The following is a 13,029-nucleotide window of genomic DNA, read 5'->3' as shown; positions in this document are numbered from 1 at the left end:
TTCTCTTCTCTTCTCTTCTCCTCTCCTCTCCTCTCCTCTCCTCTCCTCTCCCCTCCCCTCCCCTCCCCTCCCCTCCCCTCCCCTCCCCTTCCCTTCCCTTCCCTTCCCGTCTTGTCTTGTCTTTCTTTTTCTTTCATCAGTCAAACCACATGTGTGAGGCTTCATGCAGTCATTTTCTTGGCACACTTTTTATTTATAAAATAAAAAATAAAATAAAAAAAAAATAAATAAATAAAATAAAAATAAAATCCAGGGGAGGGCACTTGGAATCCATATGGACAGGCCGAGGGAAGAACTTTGTTCCTCTGATGGTTTATGCCATAGAATGGAGCACAGTGTGAGAAAAAGACCTTGTATGGACTGGGATCAGGTGGATAACGGTCAAAGAGAGGCCTGCCAACCTGCAAAACTGTTCATGATGGTGGGAACACTCAGAGCCCCGGAACCTGCTGGGCCGTGGAAATTCGGGCAGGGCACCCAGCACAGGAGCTGGTTGGGTATAGAGTCTGTGTCCAAGGCTACAAGGAACTCACGCGTGATTTCAGAGATTATTTTTGACCTGGGCAATATAAATTGTATCTTCCAGGATTTGAATAGATTAAAAACATTAAAAAAATGTTCTGCTTCTGCTTCTATTGTATTTTTACTTTATTGCTGGTGATTTCTCCTTTGACTCGCTAACGGGAATGTATTTTTTTCTTGGTACTGCCATTACCCCTTCCTGCTACTTTCCAGGTCACTAATTTTTCTGCTTAGAGTTCATTCTGTTTAGACTGATATGCTGTCTCTTTTAATGAGGTTATTTCTGGGTTATTAGCCTTCCTGTTATATGATACCTTATGTGGAGGCCCTAATTGATGTAAATCAAACACAGCTTGCAGAAAAAAATCAAAGTCATTCTTCAGATATTTGGTGGATCTCGGGGCATCTCAGGATTTCAGTATTTAAAACTACTTCTTCAACAAGAGGTTACATGTAGCTAATAACACAAATAAATCCTTTCTTATTCGTAAATTAGCAGGTTCAAAGAAGTGGAAATTGAAAGAGAGCATTGGCATTTTGGTTTGCTGAATAAGCTTTAGAGAGAAATTAGACTGAAAAGAACCGAGTGGGAGGGGTTTAACTGCACAGTTCAATAACCTTGCCAACATATTTTTATTAAGGCATTCTTACATAAGCCATTAAGTTTTAGGTTAATTTTTACAGATATTTTCCGGCCGCACTTAACAAAGAGGGGAAAGATGAAGCAAAAGAAAGAATTTCCTCTGGAGCTCTCAGAGATCTCCCGGCTCAGCTCCACTCGGGAGGGATTTGGGGGGCTATGTGGTCATCAGAGGGGCCTGTCGTTATGTTCCCATTAGCAAGAGGAGGTTGGTTTTTTGTTTTTTGTTTTTTTTCTTTCTTGTTTTTTGCTCCTGGACATTAGCTCTGTCATGGGAGATTCTGACGTGTAGGCATATTATTTTTATCTCGAAAGAAAGAAAAATATGGTTTGCTCTCCTTTTTCCTTAAGGTCTTGTTCATTCATTATGTTCCCTGCCTGTCTCGGAGAGAAATTGCTCTCCGCCTGGAAAGGTGTGGCCAGCTCAGAGCTCTCCAGAGGGAGTACTTGGGAGCTGGCGTCGCCATGGAGCTGGGGACTCTTGGTGGATGCGGGGCTGCACTTGGGCAAATGGGGAAGGCGGGGGCTGGGTACCCCCCGGAGGCCACACGCACTCAGGGTGGCCTTGGTAGAACGAAGGTGTAGGGGCGTGGGGATCAGAACACCTGGGTGAAATGTCAGTTCTGTCCTTGAATAACCATGTGATGCTAGAAAAGGGTCTTACCTGGCCATTAAAGCAACAGAAACTCCAAGGTGAACCAACCAGACCCAGCTCTCCAGATAACCAAAGTCATCTGGAGTCGCCCACTGACTCAGCTCGCCCGCGAAGCACATGTGGCCCCGGGTTTGGCCACTTGAGCAAATCTGCTGTGTAGGCTGGTCAGGGGGATTCACCCACGTGGATAAAAGCAACGTGTACCCTGCCAGACATCATATACAACGTTTGCTGTGGGGTCTGGACAGTGACAGGCACAGAAGTCTGAGGAGGGCTAGCGGCGGTGTCCAGGTGACTGTGGCCCAGCCCCCGGGGCCATGGATGCTCAGTCCCCGGACACCTTGGGGACACACTGAGGTCAAGGCCTGTGATGCTTCTTTCCCAAGGCCCTGAACCATCTCTTTCTCCTGAGTGCAAAGGCGGAAAGAGTGTGGAGAGGCTCTGAGCCGTCATGAGGGTTGGGGGTTTCACCCAGGAGGGTGCCGGCTGCCTGTGGGCTTCTTGGGAGATGCCAGTTAGCGGGGTATCAGTGCCGGGGCATGGGCTGTTCCCGCATCTCATTGGGATGCGCCCCAAGTTAGATGTGCCCCTGGGTCCCGCCTGCCCGGAGGCCACAGAGTGATCTGGTTCCAGGCTGGCTCTTCAGAGGGTGGGAGAGCTTGGCTCCTCTAATTCCGTCTGATCTGTTTGTGAATATTGATAGTAACCTCCTGTCATAGAGCTTAAGCTTCTGGAAGAACCACTCAGAATTGGTATCATCGAATCATGGAGAATGAGAGAGGGAGTCAAAGTTCCTCTCGGGCAGTGTTGCCCACGCTTACCTGTCAAGGATTATTTACTTCATATTTTTAAGAAACTGAACTTCCTTTTAAATGTTTACATTTAGTTTTAAAGGAAAGTATGTGCCGATTCGGTACCTGGACCGTAGCATTTGCCATAAAGAGGGGGGAGGTCTGAAACGGCCACGTTGCCCAGCCCCTCTGCCCGCTCTGCTGATCGCAGACGCTCCAGCCACACGCAGAGTCACGCGCACGCGCGGTGCGTGCACCCAAGGCGGTCCGGCGTGTACGAGACCCACTCATCCCACACATCCCACGTGATGAGCACGCATGAAACAGTCTAGCACACAGACGACACATAAACCCAGGGTACGTGCAGTCGATACAACACACACTCACACGTAGCACCCATGCCCACACTCACACTCACCATACACAAGACACATGCACTTAAACCTGCGACACACAGAACACACGACCACCTAACGCCTGCCACACGACAGCAGTCACAGCATACACAGCATCCACGCTCGGAAGAAGAAGGAATGTGCAAAGAAAACTCGAAATGCTAGCACGAGTTATCCTTAGGTGGTGGTATTTTGGGTAATTGTCAGTTTCTTTGTGGTTCTTTTCTGCATTGTCTCGATTTCCTACAAAGAACAGGTACTGATCTGTACTTTACAAGTGGATCACCATTTTGTAAGCCAGTGGCTCCTTCCTGTGGCGGCCCCTGGCCCCCATGGATCAGTGGCCTGATGCCCATCTTGTCAGGATCCTGGCAGAGAAAGGAGCAGGTGGCTTGAGGAATCTGGGCATTTTCTGAGAGGGTATCACTCAGCCCTGGACCCCTTCATCTGCCTGGTCCCAAAGCTGATTTGGCTCCAAGGATGCCAGAGTAGGGGGTCCCAGGCTCACTGCCACCACCCTGCCTAGGCCCCCATGACTCTCCCACCACTTCGTTTCATGGAAGCACTTAGAGTGTCCTCTGTCCTCTCACTGACCTTTGAGAATGTGCCTTTTACTGGCCTGAGGTTGTTTTATTCACAGACCCTTGACTGTGGGCAGGCACCCAATTTTGGAGCCTGTATTTCAGTAAAGAGTCAGTCTCCAGCTGTGAATCAGGCACTGTGCTGGGCTCGAGGGATATGGTGGTAGAGCAGGGGAAAAGCAGGCTCTGAACCACTACTGAAATATATTCACAGCAGAGGGCTGACTTGATCGACGTTCAGAGACTGAATATTAGCCACACCGATGCATAATCTTCAAATGGAATTGCAGTTAAGGGTGGCACGCTTTGTCTCCCACATCCTCCCACATCACCTCCGGGAGGCCGAAGAGCACAACAGAGCAGGCATGCACATTCTGGCTTTATCTTTTGTTCTGTTTACTCGGTACCTCAACTGATCTTCTGGACTCCCAGAGGCACGCTGCTCACCTTCCAACGGCAACCCAGATTCCCTGAGAGGTAAGCATTGCTTCGGTACCTTGAGACCTTCCCAGGTCCTTGCTGCCTTTCTTGGGACAGTGATGATAGGTATTGATTCTAGAAGGAGCAAAGGTGACGGAGCTGAATAAGCATTGTTGTGGGGCAATCATGAGGTGAGACACCTGGACAAGATATTTTAATACTAGGGTTTCCAACGCTAATACGGTAAGAGTTCCGCTACACTATGACTCTAATTCCAGGGTGGCCGTCTTCCCTCTTGGGGTGAGGCTCACACGTGGTGTCTGTCTCCGCGGGGCAGCAAATGCTCTGTGATGAATAAAATCAGGTTTCTTGTTTTGTCTGGGTTTCCCCAGAACCCAAGGAGATTGTGGCCACTGGGGGTGTGGCGCCAGCCCTGGTGATTTCATAAACAAGCTGTGAAAAGTGTAACTGGCAAGGACAATCACACACATGGGTGTACCCACCAGTGGACTTTGGTGGTCAGAGGGCCCAGGGACACTGATACTGGAGCCTGACGTGTACGTAAGGGTGGATGAGCAAAGATGGGGTGAGAAAGGTGTTTCATGCCAAAGGAACAGCATGCATGGAAACTCCGAGGCAGGAGAGGACAGAGGATGCTTAGGACCTCCAAGGAGCCATGTGCTGACAAAAGGGAGAGGCAATGAGTCCTGAAGGGCAGGGGCAGGATGTGGACCAGGAGGCCATATCAGGCTTCTGTATTTATGTACAAGGCAATTTGACACGTGAGAGCTATGTTTTTAACATGTAGTCAGCAGTATTTGAGGCCTTCAAAAATATGAAAAATAATACAACTCACCCCACGTGTGCTCAACATCTCTTTGCCTCCAGGCGGAGTCTCCACTCTTTTTGGCCTGACCTGTGCTCCGGAGGGCTGACCCCTCCTCGTCTCCACCTGGGGTCCTCTTGGGTCCCTCCAGGGGAGCCCCAGCAGGAGGCTAGAGGATGCAGTGAGTGAGGGTCTGCTTAGGCCATGTTGTGTCTCCACAGCCGTATTCTTGCTGGCCCCAGGTTCCCGTAACGGCATCCCCCATTCCTCCTTAGCTCAGCCAGTGGGAAGCATGCTGAAGGCCCCTGTGGTCTCCCAGCATGCTGACCTCACCTTTGTGAACAGGACCTCAAAACTTACTCAGTTAGGTGTCCTTGCCGTTTCCTGCGGGTACCCACATCCTAGCCTCAGGAATAAGGACCAGGACACTTGTGTATCTCTCCTTGGTCAAAGCCCTTTTCATCCCTCGACAGTAACAGCTATACTTCATGCTGTGTTTTCATTCCCCTGCTTGGTTTTATGCTCTTAGTCCATTCTTGATGGCAGCCCCTCCAGCTCCCTGCCCTGCCCTTTCTAGTTTGGTGTGGCCTTGCGATCAACTCCCAGTTTCTAGCAATAACTTTCTTTGTTTTGCCTGAGGACTTTCTCTGGCCATCAGGGTCTACTTTGTCCCCATCACAGCAGGCCAGAAGTACCAGGGAATTAATACTGCCTCCCAGCAGCCTTCAAACAAAGATGGACAGGAGTTGGTGCCTAAAAACCCCAGCTCCCTCACCTCTCTGCTGAGACATCCTGGGGCACAGAGTTTCTTTTTAGGGTTAAGCTCCGCCTACCCATGATGGAAGCTGGCTTGACGTTGTACATCTCACTGGCTGCCTTCCCATCCCTCCCACTTCCCCTTCCCCAAACTAGCGTTTCCTAAGATCAGCTCTTAATTTTATCTCACATTCCCTTTTGTGGAAACTGCAATAAGATGGATGTGCATTTAAGCAAACACAGTATTGTGCTGACTCCTAGGCTTTATAAAATTGGTATGACGTTGCCTGAAATTTTCTGGAAATTACATCTGCTCTCTATCACGTTTGCCTGATTCACCCATAATGGTATCAGTTTCTGTAATTCGTTGATTTTTCACCACTGCTTATATTCCATTGTGTGAGTAGTCATTCTTCTTTGATAAGCCCATAAATATTTCTTTTGCTATTTGAAGCAATACTCCTATGAACATTCTTATATTTGCGTCTTTATGTATCTACGTACAAGGTTTTCCTGGCTAAAAACCTAAGAGTAGAATTGTCGGGTTTGAGGGGGATGCAAATTTTCAAATTTAGTTGTTCCCTAGCATGGTTGTATCAAATGATATTCTGTATCATATGATATTTCATGATTCCATTTGCTCTCTATCCTGCCAACACTTGATATAGTCAGACTTTCTAACACCTTCCTTTTTACTTCAAATTGCATGTTCTTGGTTAATAAGAGGTAGAGCATCTTTTCATATGTATGGGAGTTATTTTTGTGACTGGCCGGTTTACAGTTTTTCTTTGGCATTGATTTTGCTCTCTTTTTGATTTTTTTAATACCCTCCAATATTCTGTGAATAATTATTTGTTGATTAGACATATAATAGACAAACACTAGAAATAGCTTCTACTCTGTGACTTATCTACTTATCCTTTTATGGTGTCTTTAAATGAACAGAAGCATTATGGAATTTAAAAAAAAGATTTATTTATTTATTTGAGAGAGAGAGAGAGAGCATGTGGAGAGGGGCAGAGGGAGAGCGAGAGCAGGAATCTCAAGCCGACTCCCCACTGAGCATGGAGCCTGACATGGGGCTCAATCTCAGGACCCTGAGATCATGACCTGAGCCAAAATCAAGAGTCAGGGGCTTCCCACGGAATGGGAGAAGATATTTGCAAATAACACTACAGATAAAAGATTAGTATCCAAGATCTACAAAGAACTTCTCAAACTCAATACATGGGAAACAAATAGTCAAATCAAAAAATGGGCAGAAGATATGAACAGGCACTTTTCCAATGAAGACATACAAATGGCTAACAGACACATGAAAAAATGTTCAAAATCATTAGCCATCAGGGAAATTCAAATCAAAACCACCTTGAGATACCACCTTACGCCAGTTAGAATGGCAAAAATGGACAAGGCCAGAAACAACAAATGTTGGAGAGGATGTGGAGAAAGGGGATCCCTCTTACACTGTTGGTGGGAATGCAAGTTGGTACAGCCACTTTGGAAAACAGGGTGGAGGTCCCTTAAAAAGTTAAAAATTGAGCTACCCTATGATCCAACAATTGCACTACTGGGTATTTACCCCAAAGATACAGATGTAGTGAAGAGAAGGGCCGTATGCACCCAATGCTCATAGTAGCATTGTCCACAAAGCTAAATAATGGAAGGAGCCGAGATGCCCTTCAACAGATGACTGGATTAAGAAGATGTGGTCCATATATACAATGGAATATTACTCAGCCATCAAAAAGAACGATTTCACAACATTTGCAGCAACATGGACAGGACTGGAGGAGATAATGCTAAGCGAAATAAGTCTAGCATAGAAAGACAATTGTCAGATGGTTTCATTCATTTATGGAACATAAGAAATAGGAAGATCGGTAGAAGAAGAAAGGGAAGAATGAAGGGAGGGTAAACAGAAAGGGGAATGAACCATGAGAGACTATGGACTCTGGGAAACAAACTGAGGGCTTCAGAGGGGAGGGGGGTGGGGGATTGGGATAGGCCAGTGATGGGTATTAAGGAGGGCATGTATTGCATGGTGCACTGGGTGTTATATGCAAGTAATGAATCATGGAACATTACATCAAAAACTAGGGATGTACTGTATGGTGACTAACATAACATAATAAAAAATTATTATAAAAAAAAAGAGTCAGGGGCTTAACCGACTGAGCCACCCAGACACCCCTGAAGCATTATGGAATTTTAAAGATGGAAATCATGGTATGAAGTGGTTGTGCTTTTATAAAAGATTCTCTAGCACCCTTTGATGAATGGACTGGAAAGTGGTTCAGACAAAGTGGGTAGAGGAAAATCCACCAGAGACCACTGACTAAACAAACCAGGAGAAGTGGGTGGTCTGAAGTAAAGAGAAGACAATGAAAGTAGAGAAATTAGATATCTCCAAGAGATATCTTTCAGAGGAATTTATGGGATTTTATATAGATGAGAAAGAAATAGATGTTAAAAGTGACTCTCTGGAATTCAGGCTCCAGCCAAGATGGGGTAGCAGGGTCCAGACTTATCTTGCTGCCTGAAAAGAAAAGATAAAATACATATTTAAAAAGTTGCATTGATTATTTGTTAATAGAAGGCCCAGATTCTTAAGAGATGGAAAGTAAATGAGATGATTCCTAAATGAGATGCCCCAGCTTGTTGCCTGGGAAGAGGTTTCAAGCCATAGTGAAGGGAGGGAGAGCTGCAAGGCAAAATGGACAAATCCCCAAATGCAATCAGAGATCCCACACCCTTCTCTCATTAATTGGTAAGAGAAGTTGAGAGAAAATCATTAAGGATGTAGAAGATTTGGACAGTACCACTGACCAACTTTACATGACTGGCATCTAGAGAACACTCCGTCCAACAACAGTGCAACACACTTTTTAAGTGCACGTGGGACTTTACCAAGACAGAATATATGCTGGACCACAAAAATAAACCCAGTGAATGTTGAAAGATTTGGATCATGTCAAATATATGTTCTCCAATCACAGTAGAAGTAAATTAGAAATAACAAAAGACAAATATGTGAAAGATCTCCCAATATTTGGAAGATAAACTATACACTTCTAAATAACCCATTTGTCAAAAAATAAATAAAAATAGAAACATGGAAGGATTTTGAACTGAATGAAATAAAACACAGTATATGAATGTGAGAAGCTGATTAAAGCAGTATTTAGAGGGAAATTTATAGCACTAAACATCTATGTTTAGAAAATAAGAAAGATTTCAAACAAATTATCTCAGTTTTTAGCTTAAGAAACTAGAAAAAGAAAAACAAATGAAACTCAAAGTAAGCAGAAGAAAAGAAATAATATTAATCAGAGTGGAAATCAATGAACCAGATTACAGAAAAAGAATATAAAAACCAGTTTCTCTGAGAAGTTGAATAAAACAATAAATCTCCAGCTATTCTGGTATGGAAAAAAAAGAGCAAAGGCAATAATTATCAGTATCAGATGTGAGAGTACACTTTCTATAGGTATTAAGAAGTTAATAGAGGATAATTATAAATAACTATATACAAATTATATATATATGCATATATATATATTACACATATACATACATATTTAGTAAATTCATCTACTTAAATGGATTTCTAAAAAGACACAAACCACCAAAGATTATTCAGAAAGAATTAGATAGCATGAATCGCCCAATATCTATTAAAGAAAATTTTAGTTAACAACCTTTCCATCAAGAAAACTTCAGGCCATCCAGTTTCACTTGTGAGATCTACTGGGCATTGAAGGAAGAAATGGTACCAATTGCACACAAGTGTCTATACAAAATGGAAGAGGAGAGGATGCTTCCCAACATATTCCATAAGACCAGAATGACCCCGATATTACAACAGACGAGAAGGATATAAGATAGTTACAGTCCAATATTCCTCATGAACATAGATGTAAAGTTATTAAAATTTTTTTGGTAAACAATTAAAAAATATAAGGGATAATACATTATGAGGAGCGATTTGGGATATATTGAGGAGAGCAGGGTTGAGGGAGGAATTTTTGTAGTGGGAGACTTAATTGTGTCTAAATACTTAACTAAATACTTAATGGGAACCACCCACAGAGGAAATAATGAATGGCCCAATCTTTTCTAGAGTGGAGCTTCTCAACTCTGGTTGTGCATTCAAATTTACTGGTGAACTTTGAAAAAAAATGCTGATGCCCCAGCCACTATCCTTATCATTCCCTGCCCCCCTCCCCAAGCTATCACTCCCTCCTGGAATGAATCTGGTCTCTTCCTTCCTCTCTTCCTTCCTCCCTCCCTCCCTCCCTCTCTCTCTCCTTTCTTTCTTTCTTTCTTTCTTTCTTTCTTTCTTTCTTTCTTTCTTTCTTTCTTTCTTTCTTTCTTTCTTTCTTTCTTTCTTTTCTTTCCTTCCTCCCTTCCCTTCCCTTCCCTTCCCTTCCCTTCCCTTCCCTTCCCTTTCCTTTCCTTTCCTTTCCTTTCCTTTCCTTTCCTTTCCTTTCCTTTCCTTTCCTTTCCTTTCCTTTCCTTTCCTTCTTTCCTTCTTTCCTTCTTTCCTTCTCCTAAGAGCTCACCAGGTATTCAAATGTGCAGCCATGGTTAAGAACCATTGTCAATGGGGGATGGGCTAAATGAGTGAAGGGGAGTGAGAAGTACAGACCTCCAGTTACGGAATGAATAAGTCACAGGAATAAAAGGCACAGCATAAGGAATATAGTCAATGATATCATAATAGCATTGTATGGTGACAGATGGTAGCTTACCCTTGTGGTGAGCAAAGCATAATGACAAACTTGTCGAATTACTATGTTATACATCTGAAACTAATGTAACATTAGTTAGTTATACTAAAAAATTTTTTAAAAAGAACCATTGCTCTGGAAGATACAACCTGGGATCCCGATCATAGAAGAAACAGTTTGCCTTAGGTGGAAGGAAAGCTGCTCATTGTTAACAGGAAAGAAGGAAGGAGGAATCAGATGCAGGTAAATTTGAGAGCTTGATGGGGAACATTAAGGTAGGTCCCCTTAGTTGGCTTATATTTTTAGGAATCTTTACAAAAAGTAATCACATAGTTCTTTTAAAAATATTATTGTAGTGTAGTTTACATATAACGTTATATTAGTTTCAGGTGTACACATAGCGATTTGACAATTCTGTACATTAGTCAGCGCTCACTGTGCTAAATGTAGTCATCATTTGTAACTGTAATATTTTTATATTACAGACTATATTCCCTATGCTGTACTTTTCATCTCTGTAACTTTTTAATTTTATAACTGAATGTTTGTACCTCCTAATCTTCAACTATTTTTTTCACTCACTCCATGGGATGATTTGGGATAATTTGTTACACAGCAATAGGTAACTAACACACGTTTCCTACCTACTATGTTTGGACATGCCTCCCCACTCTTTTATTTGTGGTTATAAATAATGCTGAGGGATGTCTGGATGGATCTATCAGTTAAGCATCTGACTCTTGATTTTGGCTCAGGTCATGATCTCAGTGTATGAAATTGAGCAGTGCATGGGGCTCCACGCTGGGCATAGAGCCTGCTTAAGATTCTCTCTCTTCCTCTCCCTCTGTCCCTCCTAATCTCCTGCTCATGTGCACACTCTTTCTCTCTCTCAAAAAAATTATAAATAAATAAATAAATAAATAAATAAATAAATAAATAAATCTGAAGTAAATAGCCTTGGGCACATCTTCTTCATCTTCAGAAGTGAATTTCCAGAAGTGGAGCAGAGTCTAAAGGTATGAGCAGTACTTACTTTACTAGTGCATTTAATAAAAACTTGGAATGATTCAGAGAAGATTAACATGGCCCCTGCATAAGGATGACATGCAAACTCATAAAGTGTTTCATAGTTTTTACAAAACCTTGAAAGCAATTCAATGGAGGAGGGATAGTCTTTTCAACAAATGGTGCTGGAGCAATGGGACATCCATTAGTAAGGAAATGGACCTCAACCTGAACTTCACATCTTGTACAAAAATTAACTCAAAATGGATTACGGACTTTGATGAAAACCATGAAATTATAAAACCTTTAGGAAAAATAGAAAGAAAAACACTTTGGCACCCAGGACTAGTCAAAGAGTTCTTAGACTTGACACCAAAAGCACAGCCTAGAAAAGGAAAAAAAAATTGACCAATTAAACCTCATCAAAGCTAAAAATTTATCTTTTGTGAAAGTTAGGTGAAGAAGATGAAAACAAGCAACATACCGGGAGGAGATATTTGCAAATCACATGTCCCACAAAGGAGTAGTATCAGAATACATAAAGAACACTGAAAACTCAGTAGCAAAAAAAAAAAAAAAATCAAATTAGAAAATGGGCAAAAGGCACAAACAGACTTTTCAATGAAGATGATATGCAGATGGCAAACACACACAAGAAAGATGTTCAGCATTATGAGCCATCAGGGAAATGCAAATTAAAACCATAATGAGATATCACTACATATGGATCAGAATGGAGAAAATAAAAAACAGTGACATTACCAAATGCTGGCAAGCATGCAGAGGCACTCGATTACTAATACATTGTTGGTGGGAATATAAGATGATATACCCACTCTTGAAAACAGTTTGGCAGTTTCTTATAAAACTAAACATGAAATTACCATATGAATCAAAAACTCTACTCTTGGACATTTATCCCAGAGAAATAGAAACTATATTCACACAAGCACCTGTAGGTCAATGCTCATGGGGTGTTATTCACAATAGCCCCAAACTAGAAATAGCGCTGATGTCCGTCAGTGAGTGAATGGTTCAACTGTGGTGCAGAGATGCATGGAATATTATTCAGCAATACAAATAAGAGAAATGTTGATACATACAAAGACTTAGATGGGTCTCCAGGGAATTATTCCAAGTGAAAAAAATCCAATCTCCAAGTGTCACTACCATGGGATTCTTTGATACAACATTTTTGAGATGACAACATTTTATAAATGGAGAACATAGTAGTTTCGAGGGGTTTGGGGTGGGGGAAGAAGAGAGTGGGAGGGAGAAGAATAGGATTGTAAAAGGGCAAAATGAGGGATTCTGGTGTTGATGGACTTGTTCTGAATCTTGACTGTGGGGATAGTTACATAGACCCATACATATGATTAAATGGCGTAGAACTAAGTACACATCTACATGCAGATGAACACAGGTAAAACTGGAAGCATCTGAATGGCATTAGTGGATTGTATCTATGTCAATATCTTGGTTGTGATATTAGTTGGCAAGACGTTACTGCTGGTGGAAACTAGGAAAAGGTACATCTCTATTATTACTCTCAACTGATCGTGAAGCTACAGTGACCTCAATAAAACTTTCCATTTTAAAATGGGATGAACATTTTTATACTTTTAAACATATAGACACATTTTACTCCAACAAGAACACAGTAGTTTTTACTTGTACTCACCATAGAAATGAGTTAGTTTACCAG

The 13,029-nt window shown here is 42.4% G+C and overlaps 1 non-coding gene across 1 annotated transcript; it reads left to right on the top strand.

The window, feature by feature from the left end:
* Positions 1–11,344: 11,344 nt before the first annotated feature.
* Positions 11,345–11,453, top strand: LOC123791445 (U6 spliceosomal RNA). Its single transcript, XR_006779378.1, has one exon. It is a non-coding gene; the product is annotated as a U6 spliceosomal RNA (small nuclear RNA).
* Positions 11,454–13,029: the final 1,576 nt, after the last annotated feature.

Source organism: Ursus americanus, chromosome 21, assembly GCF_024610735.1.
Source record: "Ursus americanus isolate L20-20 chromosome 21, mUrsAme1.1.p, whole genome shotgun sequence".
NCBI lineage: Eukaryota > Metazoa > Chordata > Mammalia > Carnivora > Ursidae > Ursus > Ursus americanus.
The sequence above is the reverse complement of the archived record's forward strand: the minus strand, read 5'-3'. Positions and strand labels throughout refer to the sequence as shown.